Below are 7,114 nucleotides of genomic sequence, written 5' to 3'. Positions count from 1 at the left end.
AAGTGGTAGAAGAAGGTCCTTAGGCATTTGAACAAAGTATGTTAATTTACAAACATGTGTCAGCAATTGAAGACCTAAAAGAACTGGTACTAAATCATGATGATATCTGGGTGTAAGTTTATAATATTCCAAAAGGTTTTAATCTAAAAATATTCTGTAGAGAGTAGGAAACTATATTGGACAGTTTGTAAAATCATACCTATCAAATTTTAATGGGTTATGAAAACATATCAGTGTCAGAATGAATGTTATTAGGCCATCGAAACGAAGAATGAAAATCAAGACGGAAGGAGGAAACTGGAGTTGGATTTATTTTAAGTATGAATGGTGGAGTAGGTTCCGTTTCGTTTGTGGCATTTTGGGACATTCAGAAAGGGTTTGTAATGTGGTATGCGCCAACCCAAGGAAAGAGATTGAACGGGCTTATGGTTAATGGCTATAAGCACCGAATAGAAACGTTAAAAGTAATACAGGATCAAGATGGCTTATGAATGCTAGAAAAGGAAGCCAATAGGCAGAAAATGATGGTAAAGCTAGAGGACTATTCACCTAAAATGAAGATGAACATGGAAAGGCGAGATTTAGGGAGTTTGATGGAAAGCGAGAGAGATGGAGAATTTAAAAAGGTAAAAGAATGTTCAGATAGATATTAAGGAAGAAAAGATTGAAGAAGATGGAATAGAGAATGATCGAGATAGTGAGAAATTGAAAAAAGGTCGATCGATATAAACACATGTATGGAATGAGTTTGAAATCTGGACAATATCTTGGGATTGTATTAACCGTCCTAGAGCATATGTATTCACATTCCCGTTATTCTAAAAAGTAATACAAACACTTTTGTCAGGGTATAAGGAGCCCATTCCTGTTTACCAGGCCCATTAACCCCTAACCAAACACCCCCTAAATGGAGCAATCAACATATCCTTTAAATGAATTATATGCAAACTTAAAAATTGAAAATGAAGAGGATGAGGGATTAATTGTTAGGAGTGAGGAGATTCAATCGAGTAATGAGACATTTGTGGTAGTGGCCCGATTTGTCACCGAGAAACATTTCAATTTTAAGTGCAAAACATTCTACCATCCATAAGGCGACCAAATGAGGGAGTCGAAATACATGATATAGGTGGAATGCGATACTCTTCTGTATTTTACCACCCTATGGATGTCCAGAAAGTGGTAGAAGAAGGTCCTTGGGCATTTGAACAAAGTATGTTAATTTACAAACATGTGTCAGCAATTGAAGACCTAAAAGAACTGGTACTAAATCATGATGATATCTGGGTATAAGTTTATAATATTCCAAAAGGTTTTAATCTAAAAATATTCTGTAGAGTGTAGGAAACTATATTGGACAGTTTGTAAAATCATACCTATCAAATTTTAATAGGTTATGAAAACATATCAGTGTCAGAATGAATGTTATTAGGCCATCAAGAGGGAAGGAGGAAACTGGAGTTGGATTTATTTTAAGTATGAATGGTTGAGTAGGTTTTGTTTCATTTGTGGAATTTTGGGACATTCAGAAAAGGATTGTAATGTGGTATACACCAACCCAAGGAAAGAGATTGAACGGGCTTATGGTTAATGGCTACAAGCACCAAATATAAATGTTAAAAGTAATACATGATCAATATGGCTTAGGAATGCTAGAAAAGGAAGTCAATATGCAGAAAATGACGGTAAAGCTAGAGGACTGGTCACCTAAAATGAAGATGAACATGGAAAGATGAGATTTAGGGAGTTTGATGGAAAGCGAAAGAGAGATGGAGAATTTAAAAAGGGAAAAGAATGTTCAGATAGATATTAAAGAAGAAAAGATTGAAGAAGATGGGAGAGAGAATGATCGAGATAATGAGAAATTGAAAAAAGGTCGAGCGATATAAACACATGTATGGAATGGGTTTGAAATCCGGACAATATCTTTGGATTGTATTAACTGTCCTAGAGCATATGTATTCACATTCCCGTTATTCTAAAAAGTAATACAAACACTTTGGTCAGGGAATAAGGAGCCCATTCCTGTTTACCAGGCCCATTAACCCCCAACCAAACACCCCCTAAATGGAGCAATCAACATATCCTTTAAATGAATTATATGTAAACCTAAAAATTGAAAATGAAGAGGATGGGGGAGTAATTGTTAGGAGTGAGGAGATTCAATCGAGTAATGAGATATTTGTGGTAGTGGCCCGATTTCTCACCGAGAAACATTTCATTTTTAAGAGCAAAACGTTATAGCATCCATTAGGTGACCAAATGAGGGAGTCGAAATACATGATATAGGTGAAATGCGATACTCTTATGTATTTTACCACCCTATGGATGTCCAGAAAGTGGTAGAAGAAGGTCCTTGGGTATTTGAACAAAGTATGTTAATTTAAAAACATGTGTCGGCAATTGAAGACCTAAAAGAACTGGTACTAAATCATGGTGATATCCGGGTATAAGTTTATAATATTCCAAAAGGTTTTTGTTGGGTATATGTTGTGAACTTGATGATTTTATTAACAAAACACCTTAGTAGATTCAACTTAGTGAATTATGTAGCACTCGACAGATAAGCAAATATAGTCCCGACGGATGACTCAATACAGTCCCGACGGATGATGATTTAACATCCATCGAGTGAGTAGCTTATGTAAAAATAAGTCATGTAACTTATTTCTGTAAACACCTTTGTATAGATTTTATAGTAGCATATAAGTCATGTTGACTTTAATTAGATATGCAGAATAAGTTGATTAATTGTACATAGATGATGTCTTGTAATTCTACATAAATGAAATGAAGTCAAGTGCTATATAGTTACCCGCACTACTAGAAATAGTAGATACGACATCGGTGCTTAAACATCGGCATGTAATGCACCCGATGTTAAAATGAAGTTTAACATCGGTTTTGTAAAAAGTGATGTTGAATACAAATACTGACATCGATTTCACTTAGTAGCCGTTGTCTATGTTCAGAAATTAAAAAGGCAACAAATATGCTTTTAACTTTGATATCGGTTGATTTTGTTAACCGTTGTCTATGGTATTTTAAAAATAAAATAAAAATTACTTGTCTTTTTTTCCCCGGTTTCAGTATACTTTCCCCCTTTAATTATAACAAAAAATTCAGTAACCTTATTCCCACCCCCTTTCCAAAATAACTCCCGCGACCCTCATCTCTCTCCCGACCCTCATCTCTCTCGTATCTCTCGTCTCTCTCACCTCTCATATCTCTCCCCTAATTCCCTCTTAGTCTTCTTACATCTCATCTCATCTCTCATCTTCTCACCGTCTCTTCTCTCTTTTCGCCGAAACCCTAATTTTAGCCCCAATTCTAACTCAAGGTTTGGAGCTTTAAATTAGAGCAAACTAAACTTCAAATTGGTAAGGTTAGACCTAAATAGTGGATTTAGATCTTGAAAAGGGCCATGAGTTTCGTTCCAAAAATATAGTCGAGTTCTTGTGTACATCTCTCTCTCCCTCTCTCCCTCTCTCTCTCTCTCTCTCTCTCTCTCTCTCTCTCTCTCCCTCCCCCCTCTCTGTTCGTCCCTCCCCCCTCTCTCTCCCTCTCTACTATACACACACTGTATGTGAACACACACTTACTTCTTTATTACATACAAATCTCTTCACTCCCCTCTCTCCTCTTTCTTACACATATGGGTACCCTTATTTTAGGGTTTTTTCAATTGATTCAATATTTCTCTCTTTCTCAGGGCTGATTTCAAAATTAGGACCTTTTTCAAGTTTGGGGCTTCATTCGAGTTCAATTTGGGCCTTTAGGGTTTGAATTGAGTTTAAGGTAATTCTATCTCTTGTGTTACATATGTTAATTTCTATATGTTATTGAATGTGCAATTTGATATGTTGGCTGATTTTGTGTTGAATTGTCTTTTTTGTTCATATGTATGGATGTTTGTGTTATCTATATTATTGATCTGAAGTTCTTCGTATTGTTCCGATTGATTGATTTTTCATCTGAACGTTGTTGATTTAGTTGAATACTGCAAGTTTATCGAACTATTGTTGATCTGAAAGTGTCGATCTTGAGATACTTCTACTTAATTGATATTGCACAACAACTGTTTGTGAAAATTACTGGGATTTTTTTTATCAAAATGTCATCTACTTCTGCTGTCGTCTACTTCTGCTGATGTTACTGGACTATTTATTAGTGACCGGTAATATGCCCATCTTGAAGGTGATACTGATATTTTTATTGTTTTGTTCTTTTGTTACTTTATTTAGTTTGTGTAACTACCCAAGTTTCGATTTTTTATATTCTTTTTTACGGAAAATTCATGATTGGTATATATGATTTTTACCTGGGATTCTGCGTTTTCTTTATAATGTATCTGATGCCCATTTTAAATTAATAGGTGATTATTTTTTTGTCAGGTACTTTTGATTCCGTAAGTTAGCTTGTTAAGATGGCAAAGAGGGATTGATTGAATTGAAGAAGTGAGCACTTGAAATTTATTGGGAAAAATGGAAAATAGCAGTAGTAGTGTTGAGTGTGTGAAAAGACAGCATAAACATGATCCAGCTGCTCATTAGTGCTCTTCTTCTGTTACCAAACACATCAAAGCTCCTGTTGATATTGTAACTTTCTTTATCATCCCCCCTCCTCTCTTTATATGTATGTATTGTTTATGCAACTGTAATCTGCACGATAACACATGGAATTGAAATATCAAATCACCTACCAAATTATTCGATTATGTTTGCAATTTTATTTTTGTATCCATTTTTGGGATTTCATGAATGTATTTTTATTAGATTATTAAGGTGCTACTTTACTTTCTGATTCTCTTATTGTTTAGAAATCAGCAAGTATAAGAATTTTTCATGTTGACTTTAAATGTTTAGGCACATTATTTGTCTGCTATTTTTTGTGGGTGAAACAAATTAAAATTTTGTTTATGCAAATTTGGTTGTAAAGGTGTTCTATTTTCTGACCAAGTGTATTCGTTTATCAAGTATGGTCACTGGTTAGGAGATTCGATCAACCGCAGAAGTACAAGCCCTTTGTTAGCAGGTGTGTCGTGCAGGGGGACCTCATGATTGGAAGTGTTAGAGAGGTGAATGTCAAGTCAGGTCTTCCAGCCACCAAAAGCACCGAAAGGTTGGAACTACTTGATGATACTAAGCATATACTTGGTGTTAAAATTGTTGGTGGTGATCACAGCCTCAAGGTAAAACAAATCTATTCTTGTAGATCATTTGTACTACTGCATCAGTCGTACATTTAGGTGCCAATAAATTCCTCAGTTATTACTGTCCATCCAGAAGTCATTGATGGGGGAGCTGACACCCTAGTCATTGAATCATTTGTGGTCGATGTGCCCGAAGGCAACACCAAAGAAGAGACTTGCTACTTTGTTACGGCTCTGATCAATTGTAACCTCAAATCGCTGGCAGAAGTGTCTGAGAGGATGGCCATGCTGAATCGCCGTCAAGTTTAAGCTCATAAGTAAAAGGAACGGGATAAGAATATAGTTATTTTCATAATCTCAAAATTTTTAAGATTTTACAAGCTTTGTGGAGTGCAAGTAATCAGTACTATTTATCTGGCGATTTATCTGACTATTTATCTGATGATTTATCCGACTCTTACTTGGATTTCAGAACAATGTCTTGGATTTGTGGTCCCTTTTTGACTTTCTAATGCCGGGGTTTCTTGGTACCGATTGACAAGTATGTTCTAATCTGTTTTCAGTAGTTGGGGCTGTATTATTTGTAAGATATTTATGGATGACTGGTAAATAATATAACTGTTGTTTTTTTTAACTCGTAGTGGATCTACAAACTGGTTAGCTTGGTATCTGATGTTATATTGAAACTGCTTGGTACAGTAGAATCCCTCTAAATTAATAAACTCTTTAAATTAATTTAAAAATTTGTCCGAATCAGGACATTAGTACAATAGAACCCCTCTAATATGATTACCTCTCTAAACCCGGTTTTTCAAAATGTTACTTTATCTTATAACATTGTAAATCTTTTTAGTATATGTGAAAAATGATATAATTCTTGCTATAGTGGTATGTGCTCAAGTACATGTTATTTGATGTCATTCTCACAGTTTCAAGCCACTTATGGAAAACCCTTGCTAGCAGTCAGAGATTCTAAATGCTCAGACAAGGATGCTGAAGCAGGGGCACTTGTGATGGAAGCATTGTACAAGCAGGTTAGTACTCTTTGTATTAAAGGACTTGGTTTGGCATAAAAATGCATCATTTTGTTCAATCATTAAGTTTCTGTCTATTTTAGGTTATGCCCTTCCTCGTGCGCCGAACAAAAGCTGAAGTCCTATCTGATTTACCTGAAAAAATCATTCAATACCGGTATTGTGACCTGAGCAATGTCCAGTTAAAATTATGAACAATTTTCTGGTTCATGAATCAGGGAAGACATTACAAGTATGGTTAAGGTGAATGAGGTAGACCAAGGAGAAGATATTTCTGCATCAAAAGCATCTTCCCATGTTTTCCAGGTAAATTTTGGAACGTGTACTTCAGACTTTTATATCCCTTTTTATCTTGATATGCTCTTCATTTCCTTTTTATGTTTCATCTCTTTCAGGCACTTCAGTTCCTGCTAAAACTTTGTAGTCATCCGTTGGTTGTTGTTGGTGAAAAGACTCCAGATTCTCTCATTAAGCTTCTGCCAGTTCACTTCCCTGCATGTGCTGATATTGTTTCAGAACTTCATAAGCTGCATCACTCTCTGAAATTAGTGGCCCTTCAATAAATATTGGAAGAGTGTGGGATTGGTCTGGAAGCATCAAATTCTGAAGGCTCTCTGAATGTTTGACAAGACAGAGTTTTGATATTTGCTCAGCACAAGGTAAATTTTGTTTACAAGTTCCTTCCACTGAATCACTCAATTAGTGTGCAATTTCCTAATTTTTTATGTATTGCTGATAATTTGCAGGCATTTCTGGACATCATAGAAAATGACTTGTTTTATGCCCATATGAAGACGTGAGTTCTCTAATACTTCCAAGTGGTTTGTATGTCAATGTGTTATGATGTGCAGTAAATGGATTTTTTTTAATTGTATTATATAAAAACTTGATAGAGTCAGCTAATTGTAGTTGATGTAGTTGTAAGTTG

At 35.4% G+C, this 7,114-nt stretch overlaps 1 pseudogene; it reads left to right on the top strand.

Annotated features, from left to right (window-relative positions):
• Nucleotides 1-4,398: 4,398 nt before the first annotated feature.
• Nucleotides 4,399-5,461, top strand: LOC141711121 (abscisic acid receptor PYL3-like; annotated as a pseudogene).
• The last annotated feature ends 1,653 nt before the right edge of the window (nucleotides 5,462-7,114 follow it).

Source organism: Apium graveolens, chromosome 3, assembly GCF_009905375.1.
Source record: "Apium graveolens cultivar Ventura chromosome 3, ASM990537v1, whole genome shotgun sequence".
Lineage (NCBI taxonomy): Eukaryota > Viridiplantae > Streptophyta > Magnoliopsida > Apiales > Apiaceae > Apium > Apium graveolens.
This window is presented reverse-complemented; position numbering and strand designations above follow the sequence as displayed.